This window comes from Rhea americana, unplaced genomic scaffold (genome assembly GCF_003343005.1).
Source record: "Rhea americana isolate MKP2758 unplaced genomic scaffold, rheAme1 scaffold_10, whole genome shotgun sequence".
Classification (NCBI taxonomy): domain Eukaryota; kingdom Metazoa; phylum Chordata; class Aves; order Rheiformes; family Rheidae; genus Rhea; species Rhea americana.
Genome location: NW_028185039.1, coordinates 10,041,259 through 10,055,386, shown reverse-complemented (window position 1 = coordinate 10,055,386; position 14,128 = coordinate 10,041,259). Strand labels below are relative to the sequence as shown.

Here is a 14,128-nt window from a genome sequence, read left to right as displayed (position 1 = left end):
TTTTTTTTTAAAAAGTGATATTTTAAAGCAGTTTCAGTAACATGTGGTGGGAAATGTTCCAAGAAAAGACAAATACAAGTTAGTGTTCTGAGGTCTTCTGTAAGTAGGCCTTCCTATTATCACAAAAGGTGCTAATGCTGAACACTGAACACAGTATTACCACTAGAGGTAGTGTGAGTAAAAGTAGTGACAAATTATACTATCTRTGAAATATAGAATAGCTTTGTATTTATAATGCTAAATTCATAACCCTTCAGCTTGTTTTAATTTGTACCCCTKCAGTTTTTTAAATCCATCTTAGCATTGTGTGCAAGATGAATATCATTAGTTTGTTAAATTGTTAATTGACAAAGAAGAAAATTACCAATCTGTTCATCCGGTTGAGAACAGGAGAATTAGRTTAAAAAATATATACCTTTTGATCACTAAGTCCATTCATAATAAAATGCAGGAGTTAAAATCTCTGAGATAGTAAAATCYCTGAGATAGAGTAACGAAAAGAATAAGCTAATTCTACTTTTGATCTTAACGAAATCTTGTCCCTACCCCATTCCTCCCCAGATGTGAACTTTTAAATAACAAGGTTCACAGGTTTTTAACAAGAATTTAAAATATATTTAGTTTATTGCAGGTRAAGTAATAGAAATAGATTTTGTTCTCTTAGGGCTTAAGCCTTCAAGGTTCTATTACTCCGAGAGATGTTTGCCCCTGAACTAAATGGTTTTCAGTGGGAGCTTCAGAGTACTTCGTGCTTGACAGGGTTTTGATCATACTGCAGAACAGGGTTTTCCAGGTGTCCTTAGTACAAACTAGACCTAGTTCTCTTTCTGTAGACTCTTGCATTAAAGCTGTGCACAATCTAAAAATGCTGTTTTTCACATTGCTTAGCAGTGCAGGCTGCAGAAGGTACCTGCAATTCGGAATAAAACAGCACCTACGTGTTAAAGCTTCAGACAGGTTCTTCATTAATCCTACACAACACAGACATCATCCAAGAAACCTGTGTATGTGCATATAAAGGAAGAATTCGATGTTAATTCTCAAACACGGTTTTCACTAACCCGAATCCTGTTTGTTTTGCCTTTAGAAATTACAAAACAGGATTTGTGCCATAATGGAGCTTTCTGCATTTTGAAATACTAGTATATTTAGCATTTCTCTTTCTATATTACCTGTGGAAAAAAGAATTTTGCAAGAGAAGGTTTATATCAAATTTCTAATTTCTCTAGCTTATTATTTTAAGATTCTGCAAAAAACTTTTGCACGTATTTAAATGACAGTATATGAGAATATACTGTGTCATATTTTTATAAATAGCAGAAAATTAATTTTCTGTTTGAAATCATATTAGAAATATAATAAGTATGACTTTCAGTATCCTCCTTTAAGCTGTACTAAGTAAATTGCAATTTTTTTCAAAAATACAGGTTTTTTACATACTTTGTATTAGTGCCCTTTATATATCAGTATAAATACTGTTTGATTTTTTTATTAGCCTTTATAAATATATTTTAGCATGACATATCTGTAACACTAAACATGAAGCTTCCAATGCAAGAGTTTGTACATAGTCCATATCCAAATGTCACCATTATTTCATTTAAAAGATCCCAGCATGTCTACCTCATGATCCTTATAAACTCTGTAGTACTGAAATACGTCAACACTTTTTCTTGCTACATTCATTAAAATTAAGCACCCTTACCCTACCCCATCTGTAAACATCAAGTCAATTGGCAGCTAGCACATTTCCCAGTCAGCAAGCAGTATTGTGAATTTTATCTTCTCTTGCAGAAATCAATTCGTCTTCGTTGCAGCAGATGAAATTTCTTGTAACACCTCTGCAGGTAACAATCATTGATACTTCTTGATGCATCCATCCAGGTCTCAATATCCTTTTTCACATGCTGCATTTAATCGTAAGAGAAAGCATAGGAAAGTCCATAATATAAATCTTTGGAATAGTTTCATTAATTTATAGCTTTAGCCTTTAGATTCTGCCATATAAAAGACTTTAGGTTATTTTGCTGACTTTGTTGTTTTATTTCCAGTTTAAGTATTACTTGGCCTAGAAAACTAAGGATATGTTAAACCTTCTAATAAAAACTTACTGGGCAGTACAGTCAAAACTGTAACTTTAAAAAGCCAAAGCACTAATGAACTAATGAAAAGAACAAAGGCTTAGATATATGTAGGACATTGTAAGTGCTATAGATTTAATGATGGTTTTTTTCCAACTCTTTGGGGGCAAATATTGCCCACAAGGGTACTACAGACCCTAAAGCACTCACAAAGTCTATCCTATGGATGAGATAGTGGGAAAGAGGGGCTGTGTCTTCAGAGGATCACCCTCTAGTAAGTAAAAGGCCTCACCTGCTTTGCTACTATACTATCATGTTGTAAGCCATGGGTACAGAAGAATGAACTATGTTTTTATATGGTATTTATTAATGGTATTTGTAAGTATATTGAATATGTCAAGGGATATTCTGTCTTTCAAATATACTAGTTTGAACAATCTTAGCTTTAATTCAGGTAAGGATGATATTTGATGCTATGTAAGAAACCAAAAGCCCAAATAAATAGTAAAAGTGCTGGGCCATATTCTACCAATAATGTTATGCAAAATAACAGCTGAGTTCATGGGAGCTGTGTATACTGAAAGATGAAAGGATATACAGTCTGACACAAAATGTTGATATTAAGAAGCTCTTATTTATGGACAGTTTTATATTGGGTGGAATAAATAAGAATTGAAGCGTTTGCTCTTTATGTCATAGTATACTGCATAGAAACAAGTAAAGAACATGTATTTATGAAAAAGAAGACAATAGTAAAAGCTGAAATATGCTAAAATTGAAATAGTCTGTATGCTAGCCATAGTGTTTTTGGAGGTAATCTGAAAAGCTCTTCTGTTACAAAACCTGATTTAACATCACTTTTTCAGAGTTCAGAGTTTCAGAATCAGTAACAGAGTACATGTTGAGAAGACAACATATGACTCTTTCTTGATCTCACTAGACTTGGATTTGGCATTCTTATTTCACCTGTGCCTAAAAAGAGAGTATGTCTTCTTTCCTCTTCACGCTCTGCTCTGGATTATAGTGAGCCGTGGTAGGGAGACTACTGACTTATAAATCTAGGCCTTCTTAAGTAAGTATAAAGAAACTGATTTTAGTAATTTTTTAAAACTTACGAATTCTAGAGATAGACGTGGAGTCTTCAAGATTTTTCTTGTCCTGAAAGCAGTTTCCTGTTTTACAGAGTTAACCCTTCTAAACAATACTTTTTTTTCTGTAATAAAGACATTTCTTTTCTTCAGGACAGAGAGAATTTAAGTGTCCAGGACTGTATACATATTCCATATATCACTACTTTAGCATTTCAGTCAAAAATACAGCACTCTTGTTTATCAGTAAATTCAGTGAACTTCACATAGAATAAAACGGATCTCTGTGTGTGTTTAATAAAACATTTCGGTTTACGATTAGGTTACCTCTGTTGAACTGGTTCAGTAGTAAAGTATCTTTGGTTAGTTATGTTTTCAATCATGTGATAAACTTATCAATAGTAGTTGACTGTAGGTGCATTTTTCTCTTACATGATCTAAAGGAGCAAACTAATGAAAGCCTGTATCTTGTATTTCTTTCATACCCAAATTTTTAGTTTTAGAATTAAAAGGACTTTTGTCTGTATAAAAACACTCTGGCCCATATTTCCATGTGCTACAAGTTGTGAAAGTTACATTTAGTCTAACAAATCAATAGGTTGACTTTTCAACTAATTTATTAATTGATACTTTGTGTTTTAATACAAGCTCTGTGTGTGTGTGTGTGTGTGTGTGTATCTGTATATATCTATACACCCCACTTAAACTTCTTCCTGTGGTTTTTCAGATGCATGCAAAACACTTACAATACTGTTCTGTTTGCTAGTAGTGCTCCTAAACTCCATTACACTGATTCAAGTGTTTTTGTAAGATTGGTATAAAGTGAAGTTATTGATAATATATGACATTCTCTGTTTGAAATGTGAGTATATGTGTGTTTTTATCATTTTATTTTAAAGAATGTGTGTGTGTATAGATTTCAAATACTAATATAACAAGTCAACTTTTGRTTGGAATTTTAGCATCAAATGGAAATGGGAGGGTTTGGGTGATTCTGATGGTAACATTCACTCATTTCTTCCTAATGCACTGCYGTTCCTATCAGAGGACACTTAACCCTCAGCTGCATGACATTTTTTTCTTTTTGATTTGGGAATTAAATTATCTTGAAGAAATGAATATGTGTAAATGAATGGATTGTGTGTGCATATACACATTTGTATTTATGCATGTGCATCTATTCTTGTGTATAAAGAAATGATATGCCAGTATCTRACAGAGGGATCCTTCCATGGGAAATTTTAAAATGTTTTGCTCCTCACTGAATTCAGTGCATTCCGAGGTTAAAAATAATTACTCTTCAGAAAAAAAGTTATGTGCTTCTGGGCTAGATCTGTTCTGGCAGGCATGATTAAACAGTATATAAAGAGAGCTGAACTAGAACAGAGGTAGGGAAATTATCTGAAACCTCGTTTTAGTTTGATGCTGGAATTTTAACAAGGATCTCTGAAGAATTTCCTCCAGCACATCTCTGACGATGGTTTTATTAGGAGGGAATTCATCCTGAGGCTTCTGGGTAGTGGGAGCAATTGGCATCTTGCCATATTAGGCTCTTTGAAAGTCAGAATGAGATCCAGAATTTCTAGTTTATTTATTACAAATAAATACAGGGCAGTACTTATTTTACATCGTTAGCATTTTTAATGCATTTTTCAAATCAGAGCTTTATTTTTTTTTTCTTTTAGATCTTGTAAGATCAAAATGTATAGCTCTTAAAGAAAGGATTATTTTCTTCTATCTTTTCCCAGTGCATTAGGATGTACCTACATACTACATTTTATAGTTTTTGTGTTATAAATGGGACAGGATCATTATTTCAGATTTATACTACTCTTTATTTTCTTCCTTCATTTTTTAACTGTTACCTAACTGCTATCTAGGAACAGAAAAATCCAATGGGGTCACATTACTGATATTATTTCTTTCTCCTCCCCACTCAGTGTATATGTTTATGATTTTTGGATAAAGAGAAACAGGCAAGTGTAAATATAGACTTGAATTTGGAATGGAGTGTGGTGGAAGTAGGTGTAACATCTGTCCAGTTGTGACTGACCTTATTTACATTTTTGAGCAGAGTCATTCCCAGKAGGCAGGATTGTGTTTGTGTGAAAGAAATGCATTAAAGAGCTTTAAAAGTTGACAATCCTAGATTAAGTTATTGACCACCATTTGGTGAAAGATACAGTTTCCAAAACAGATTAAACATTCTGAAAGATTTAATTTTCAAATCTAGAAAACACATACCATAAAAGCAGGCAAACTAAGGAAGCAAATATTGGAGCTTGTAATAYCAAAATAGTTTGAAGAGAATATTTGCAATTTTTGATCGGGGCAATTGCACAAGTCATTGCAGTTTTCCTGTACACCATCGTTAGCCTATCAGCTCTAACACTAGCACAGATTTAATTCATGGAACAATAGTAAGATATGGAGATACTTATTTAAAAGCAAATTAATAYTGGACAAAGTGCCTAGGGTGGTAAGATGCCTGATATATCCTACCTCTGCAATGATACATAAGTAATTGTGTCTAGTCAAATTTTGCCATACATGCTTGCATACATCTTGTTGACTTATTCAGGTGTCTGGTACAAGATACTGATTAGATTACCCTCTTTGAAAGGAATTTCCAAGAAGTACATATAATCCTAGCTACTTTAGAAAAATGTTGTTTCAGAGATGCTTCCATCAGCCTTTTTGAATTATGTGTAAAGACATATGTTCAGTTGTGAGAGGTTCTTTCATTTTAGTACTGCTGCCTATGGGTTTGACTTTATTTCATGAAGCAATTTGGCTGGGAAAATAACCATTTTGTRCAAGATGATTTTATTATTGCATTATGCTCTTCCACTAATCAGATAAATTCAAAGATGAAGATGAAGGAGCATCTATAAGGTCTTTGTGCTAGTATTTATTTAAGCCTTTACTGCTTTTCCCTGTGAAAAATAGCAGATACTGAAGTTTTTTCTCTGGAAAGACTAGGAAATGATGTACTAATGCACATTATTAAATGTCTTCAATAAATTCAAGTGTCCTTTATGTTGGCAGTTTACACTTCCATTTACTGCAGCTGTAAATAGTTGTGTATAGCTTATGTGGAACAGTATTTGTTACTGCTTTTACTGCTCTTGGTAGTTGCATGGTAAGATGTTCAACTACTGGATCAGCTGATAAAAATCAGTAAACACCGATCATCCTCTGCGCTTCTTGTGTGAAGTTTGATTAATTCCTCTCCCTCACCCAGTGAAAACACTGGCAGCCCTTCTTGGCGTCTTTGTCATTATCTCCTTGACAGCTTGCCTTCCCAGTGCTTACAGTTCTAGGTCAGTTCGCATGGCTAGTCAAATGTGACAACATGACAAGATTAAGTAAAGCTGAGGTGCTGTGATTTGTAAATGGAGGATTTGCAATGTGAAGCTACTTTGATAACGGAAATAGTGAATAATCTGTATTTGCCCTCAACAAGTGTATATAAGCATGTGTGCATCTTCGGTACCCTGTTTTTTTTTTTAGTGAAGCAACTGGACATTTTTCTCTGATAGAATGAAAATAGTACACCTGTAAGTGTACTGTCTCTGCGGGTGTGTGCACGATTGTGTACAAGTACATGAATTTTACAAACCTAAATTTTACTACCTTGAGATTATCATATTACTTTAAAAATACTAAACAAAAAGAGATATTATTGTGTACTACAGAACTTTACATAAAAGCACAAAAGACTAAATGTAATATGCAAAGTACGCACTATATATGTTATTGAACTCGATGAGAATTTATTCAAGTGTTATTGCCTCAAAATGTAATAGTAATACTTAATAGAAAAATGCTTTACAAATTAGAGAAATATTTATTTTTTCATTGAAATACAGCTCTTTTTTAGATGCCACCCAGCGGTTTTTTATTATTACTATTATTATTATTATTATTATTATTATTATTATTATTATTATTATTATTATTTTGGTATGTAGATAAAATCTAACTTTCTGATGTAGAAATTAAACAGAAAAATGTTGTTGCTAGCATGCAATTATGTTAGCTTTTTAACCAGACATCAAATGACATCCCCACACTTGTGGGGAAGCTGCATTTGACCGTTAGCAAGCCCAAGCAGCCATGAGTGAACACTGGAGAGTTTCCAGGCCAGGTCTGTCCCTGGCGTTGCTCCCCAGCGCTGARTCAGCACCAGCTCAAGACGGCAATCGCTTGTGCTGCGGTTTGTAGCACTTTTATATTTCTGCAAATCAGCCAATACCTGTCATATTTAATTAAGTATGTTTAACAAGGTGGCGGCTCAACTCTGGATGCTGTAAACATGTAACAAATTTAAAAAGAAGCCACAGACTGGAATATGGGAATAAAAATCAAGCTCAGATCTGAATGCCAGTGACTGAAATTTCTGCAAAACATGCCCATCCGTTAGCAAGTAAAGCTCAATCAGCCAAATGCAGATGTGACATTAAGACATAAGTAGTCCAGAATCTGGAATTCTTTTCTGGGCAGAGAAAATTCTGAATAGGCTTATTATGGTTCTTTTTTAGTTCCCACCAGAAGGTAGAAGTATAGACTGCTTTTTAATATTTCATCAATTTGTGATGATCCTTTCATGGAAATCTTTTGTTATTGCCCTATTCATATGATAGACTGTGGTCAAGTTTCTTGGGCTGTGCGAAAGCCTAGAAATATTAATGTTGTGCTAACGGGAAATACCTCTTGACCTTCGGAATATATAGGAGTTTAGCACTGCCTTATACCTGGATATTTCACTACTTGATTGCACAATGTCTGTCTATACTATATCTTCCCAAGTCATTTTCTTCTCCCCATATCAATCTGTAAACCATTATCAGTAGTAAAAGAGGAAAATGATATGCAAAGGAATATTTTATGCTCTTCCCTTGTAGAACGATCTTAGTGTTTGATATTGTGCCTTTAAAACTTTGCATTTTAGCATTCTTAACCTTTACAATCAAGGAAAATGAATAGGAAGTATTTTTATGAGCCTCCTTCAGTCATTTTACTTGGTCTTACAGTAAACTCCATTCCTGATTGCCTTCTGAGATATTTAGAGACTTGTTGCCTCTAAGTTGGTTGGTATTAATATCCAAATTAATTGAAAAGGTTTAATTGCACATGCCTTGTTGTGAGGTTGGGCACGATCCTCAGATACCATCTTCTGTAGTCACGATGCTTAAGCAGAAGGTCGGCCACCACTGTAGAGTCTTGACGCACTGGCAGTGAGATCGCGATGCTGACCAACCACGCAGTGGGTGACAGCAGGCCTCCGAAGGGTGCTGCCGGTCCTTGATATCATCACAGTCATGTGCCCAGGAGCAAGTCCTGGGTGGGTAGTTACTGCAGTCATTTATCTGGATAAAGCCAGACTGCCAGTGCTTTCCTAGTATTCCTTCCTGTTCCTCACTAAAATTTTCACTTAAAAAAAGAAATTGCAATTCTGCATGAAGATCAGACGTAAAAGATTCGTATTGCCTTTTCCATGTCACCTGTGAACAGCAAGAGGCACATCCTACTAGAGCACCCATTTCGTAGGCGAACAGTTAGGGTACGAGTACCAAATCACTCTTCATTATATTCCATTTTCTGTCACCTAGCCAAGTCCAACTCATTCGGTTGCTTCTTTGTAAAATTTAGTAATAATCCATAAAATAATTTCAGTAATTGAAAATTATTCTAGCTGAGGACTCCACACATACAGGTTTGAAGAAGCGGTAAGTTTAAAATTTGATTGTTTGGTTATAATCAAAGATAGTAAGGAATGGGTTATATTGTGGAAAAGTTAGAAATAAGAGCTTCCTAGTGATGGATGCAGTTTACTTCTAATGTGGCAAGTAACAAGTGATAAAAACATAGACTTATGTTGTTATATTGTTTTCCAGTTTAATTTTTCTTGACTGTTAGCGGCAGTACTACCAAATTTTTAACTTTTTTTAATATTTCTTAAAAAACAGGTTCATCCTTTTCTGTAGTTCTTCCAGCAGTATTTAGACTTTAAAAAATGAGGGGAAATGATAATAATCAGAAAGATACAAGCATTAGATTACTAAATAAATTCATGTTTTAAATTCTCATTTTATACTTCTCAAATCACTTGAAGAAAATTTCTTTCACATTCTGTACTATGAATTTTCCCTTATTTTTGTTATTGTTAAGCCTTATAGTACATATTATTAAGCAGCTTCCAAATGTCTCCAGTAAGTATCAGAGCTCCACTGACTGTCCTAAATACATATGGAAATATAGCCACATTACCAAAGAATTTAAATCTTAAAAAGATAATTAAGATGAGAGAAGGATGTGCTTTTTCTATGTTTAGGAATTTCAGCARTAGTTACCAAAGGTGATTTAAAGAGTGAGGTTCAATTTAAAAGGCCTTACTAAAACAAATATCTCRCAACCAATTACCATTTTTAATTCTCTTTTCTGTTTCCACAGTGGACTACAGATTATACTTTTGCTTAGTATTTAAGCACTTCCAAACCCTGTGCTGAAAAAAAAATCATTGAGTAAATTGAAACTTAGTCTGAGTAGAGATGAGCATATGAAGATTCCAACATTGAGCCATAGGTGAATAGTTTGCAGCTATGTTTAGAGATGTTAGCATTGCTATGCTGAATTTTTCCTAAACATTTCCCAGCAATGTGTTGGTCTAGCTATTTAGCAGTGAGTGAGTGCAAGTAGGGTAAAAAAAAATGCTAGTGGACATTTTGTTTTTTCTTGTTATGTCCTGTTCCAGACAAAGTTTAAAATTGCTGGAACTTACCTGATTTCCATTACTGAGGCATCACGCATTGCTCATCAGATGTGTTCTTGAGACAAGAATTTGTGAGTTCACATATAGGCATTGATGAATTGATTTTACAGTCCGTAAAATATACGAATAGTCACATTGACTATTAATCTATTCAAAATACTTTGCCATTTGCATGTCCTAAATTTGAGTAAATTGTTTATCTAGGGTGATCATTTCCAGTGTAAATGGTCACAAAACATTTAAACGCTACTAATTCTATTGAGAAATTAGCCTGCTGGCATAATACCGACTAAATGAATAAGTGGCTAAGTGACTGCACTCGCTTACTGATTTTCAGTATGGCAGTATAGTTTAAATCCTTCCTGCTATTTTCAGAATGGAAAGCAAAATCTATTCTGCTAACCTTGTGAGCTTCTAAATTTTGTGTCATGCAAGGGCGTGTTTAAAAATTAGCATTTAAAAAGAAACCTACTTGCTTTAGGTTTAAGCTGACACTGTTCCTTTCCTCTGTGGAAATGAAATTTATTAATCATAATAAACCCATCATATCCTGAAAGTAGAGGTCACCCTGAGGAGAAAAAAAAGTCTATTCATCACAGAGGAATTTCAATGCATTTTTTCCCAGATAATATCTGAGCTTGGATTCTCTCCCCTTTGGAAATACATTCTCCCATGCTTGTACCTACATACATTAAGTGTATCTAGAAGGTTGCAAGAATGAGAATTTTGCAATTTAATTTTATACTCTTTTACAGTAGCTTTTGAATAATACTTTTTATATTTTATATTATTTTACATTTACAGGTGGGATTCCAAGATCCTGTAAAAGAATGAATTAGGAGTATTTCTTATTTTAACAAGAATATGAGCATTACTAATTCTAAAAGACTAATTTATATTAATGTTACAATACAAACTTAATTATTATCGTATTAGAAATGTAAAACGTTGTTCTAAGGAGCAGTTATTTGCCTAGGTGATGGTTTTCATATTAGGATTACTTCACTGCCCTCTCATTTCAAGAGAGAAATATCAGTTTATACAGTAGGATGAAAAAACTTGATATAAACCACTGGCAGTAAGTTATCTGTGCTTTAGCAAACGAGTAATAAAAACGKACGTGGAAGTAAATACTATGTTGCAACAGTCATCTTTTCTCCATTTTGAAATTGCTTAATGTGTTGTACTTACGCATATTTTCCTCRTAGCTCTCTAGATTTCTGTAAAATATAATGCTATTAGCAACTTGTTTTGTTACATCGGTGTTACAAGCATGCTTGTCACTTCAGTAGTTCAGTTAAATACCGTACCAATTTAATAAAACCCGGGCACTACGTATTTGGGCTTGTTCCTTCCTGCTTACAAGTGGCCTGTGCATTTAGGGCCACTTACTCCCTTGCCAGGGCTGACCCACGCCGTTGCTGATTTTGTGGGGCGCTGTTACCTGGCAAGTGGTGCCGTAGGAATGGGACGTGGCGTGGCGTCCAAGGGCAGCCCTGGAACAGGAGACACGGAGCAGCACGGCCGGACGGGCGCAGGAACTCCCTGAGTCAGGAGTCAGCCCCGGCGCGGCTGGCGGCCTGCTAGCGCTGGACCAAAACTAAGGTCATTCTTACGGATTTAAACTTGCAGTCCTTGTTCAGTATTGCAGTGCTGCTGGTTAATCCAAAAATCAGCACATTTGAAAATAAACCGATTCCCATGGCTTTCAAAATAATAGACATGACATTAACGCTACTATTGTGTAATAGTAGTAGTACATTTAAGTCATCCTCCATGTTACTAGGAATGTGAAGGAATTTATAGTGTTGGAAGCTAGTCTGGCTTTAAACTAATCCTTTTCCCTTTTTTGGTGTTTTCTTGCTGTTAGAATGAGATTTGACTTGAGAGAACTAAAATTATAATGAGGTTTTAAATGGGTTCTCAGACCTTGAAAGTGGGCACACAGAGAAAAATAAGGTGCCTTTTTCACTTGAATGTAAATGGACAAGTCAGACAAGATTCTCTTACGGCTACTATCAAAGCTAAGTATTTTAAACCTCCCGATATTGTAAGGTTTGCATGCTAGTATTGAGATATGGTTTATGGAAGTTCTTCCAACCAGAGAGGCTCCAGCTTGGGGTCAGGGTCAGAGTCTTCTGCTGCCTTCTCAACTCAAAGGGTCGTCAAGAGGCGTTTACCCAAGACAGGCTCACCTGAGCAATTTTTCCTTTTCTCAGTGGGAACTGCCTGSTTACTCTACCGTTACCTGCCTCAGATAATTTTCCCAGATATGAAGTGTTTACATTCCCAGAAATGAAGTGTTTAAATATACAAATTTAATCCTTTGTTCACCACTATATCTGGTGCACAAGAGTAATTAATGTGATTTATACAGATTCTCTATACATGTTTTCTTGAATCTAACCTTAAGATCTTGAGATTAAAATGATTGCCCACCGTTCTTCTTCCCCTTCTTCCCCCACCTATTCTATAGCTGTCAGGCCTTCTTTGCCCAGATCTAAATCTTTGGGGTAAGAAATACAGCCTACATTCTTGAATTTCTGCTACTTTCATGGTTTTAATGGATTAAATCCTTTCTACATATTACTCTTTAGTAGAAAGTTGAATGTACAGAGGCAGGACAATTAAAGGTATTCATCCACTGCTGTGATACTTCATAGTGCAACATCCAGATTTTGCTGTAGACTACTTTACAGGAACATAAGCTACACTTGGTATTTGCACAAGTTTTTTGTTAAAAGTAGTAAGAAGTCTGCCCATGGAAATTAAGGCAGTAATTGGATTAGAAATCATAAAGATTTAAGGATAGATGCCACAATATAGTTAATGTAGTAACATTTCTGCATTTTAATACTCACGTAAGATTTCATGGAAACATTCAATTTTAAACCTTTAAGCTTGGGATGGGGAAAAGGAGAGTAGTTGCTCACTTTATGTTCTCCAGACTGCGGTTGCCAAGAGGGTTCAGGCAGGCGTGAGACCTCCCTGTGATGTGAGCTGGGGATGCAAGTGTCCAAGAACCAAGCCAGAACATGCTAGTGTGAAAACGTGACTCTCAACGTCGCTCAACATTGTGAAAACAGGAGGCAAACTTGCGTTCGGAAAAAAATTGATCCTTCTTGATAGCCAGTATAAAAAGAAGTTCAGCATCAAGCAGGACCAATACAGCTCARTCACTGTGTACAGCTGTATGAGACTCACGGTTTCAGACTATACAKTAGCAGCAATGCGAGGACTGCAGTGACAGCACTGTGTTGCTGGAGAAAATGACCTCCTCACACTACTCTCTTACCAGCCAGCTTACACTTTGATGTTTGTACTGGTTGAAGTTTCTTCTACCTTTTTCATCAAGATGTGTGTTTGTGTCTTTGTGAAATGGGAAAAGCACGTAACTTCTGCAAATCTGTGACCCTGAGGTTGGCCACGGAGTAAGAGGAATTTTTATAACACCCCTGCCTTTTCAGTGCTGTAGCCACTTGCTTTTAGAGAACATGGTTGTCCCAGAAAGTGATCTACTAGAATTTCCGTACACAATGAATCCCTCATACACGTGCAAATGTTGGTTCAGTGGGATAGAAAGTAAAGACTCTCTTTTCTACAGCAGTTCATGTTCCTTCCTTGCACATTTGACTGGGTGGATGGGAAGGTCTCGTTCAGGTAGTTTGGACCTACCTTCTTGCCATTCCTATGGCGGATACTATAGGTTTGAGTATGCCACATAAACAATACTTTCTCAGTTTTCCCTCAGCTGATTACTTAGGATTATTTAATGAGATTCCACTTACGGAGGAGCAAATGCATGATTTAAAATCGGACATCTGTCCAGTTTTCAAAAAAGTAAGTTTGTTTTTGTATCTAGAAAATAAGATAGTTATAAAGAATGAGGTCAGTCTGGGATTACCGTCCCCATGAAGTGAAAAATAATGGTTTTTCAGAAAGATATCAAGTGAGTTATTAAAGATTATTTAGGGTAACACACTAGCCCTTGTATGCAAGCTACCACAATGGTTTCAAGGCTGGCTTCACTATTACATGTGACAAATAAAATATCTTTGTTGTGGGACAATATTAGACATATTAAATGAAACCTGGCTTGTTAACGTGTACATCTCACTAGGGATAACGGTACTCAGACTCGGACTGTGCAACAAGGCTGTATATTTCAAAGTAAGGAGAAAGGC

At 35.4% G+C, this 14,128-nt stretch overlaps 1 protein-coding gene across 6 annotated transcripts in view; it reads left to right on the top strand.

Moving 5' to 3' along the window:
- Window positions 1-14,128, top strand: part of RBFOX1 (RNA binding fox-1 homolog 1) — a 259,878-nt gene that overhangs the window by 243,447 nt on the left and 2,303 nt on the right. The window lies entirely within an intron of this gene.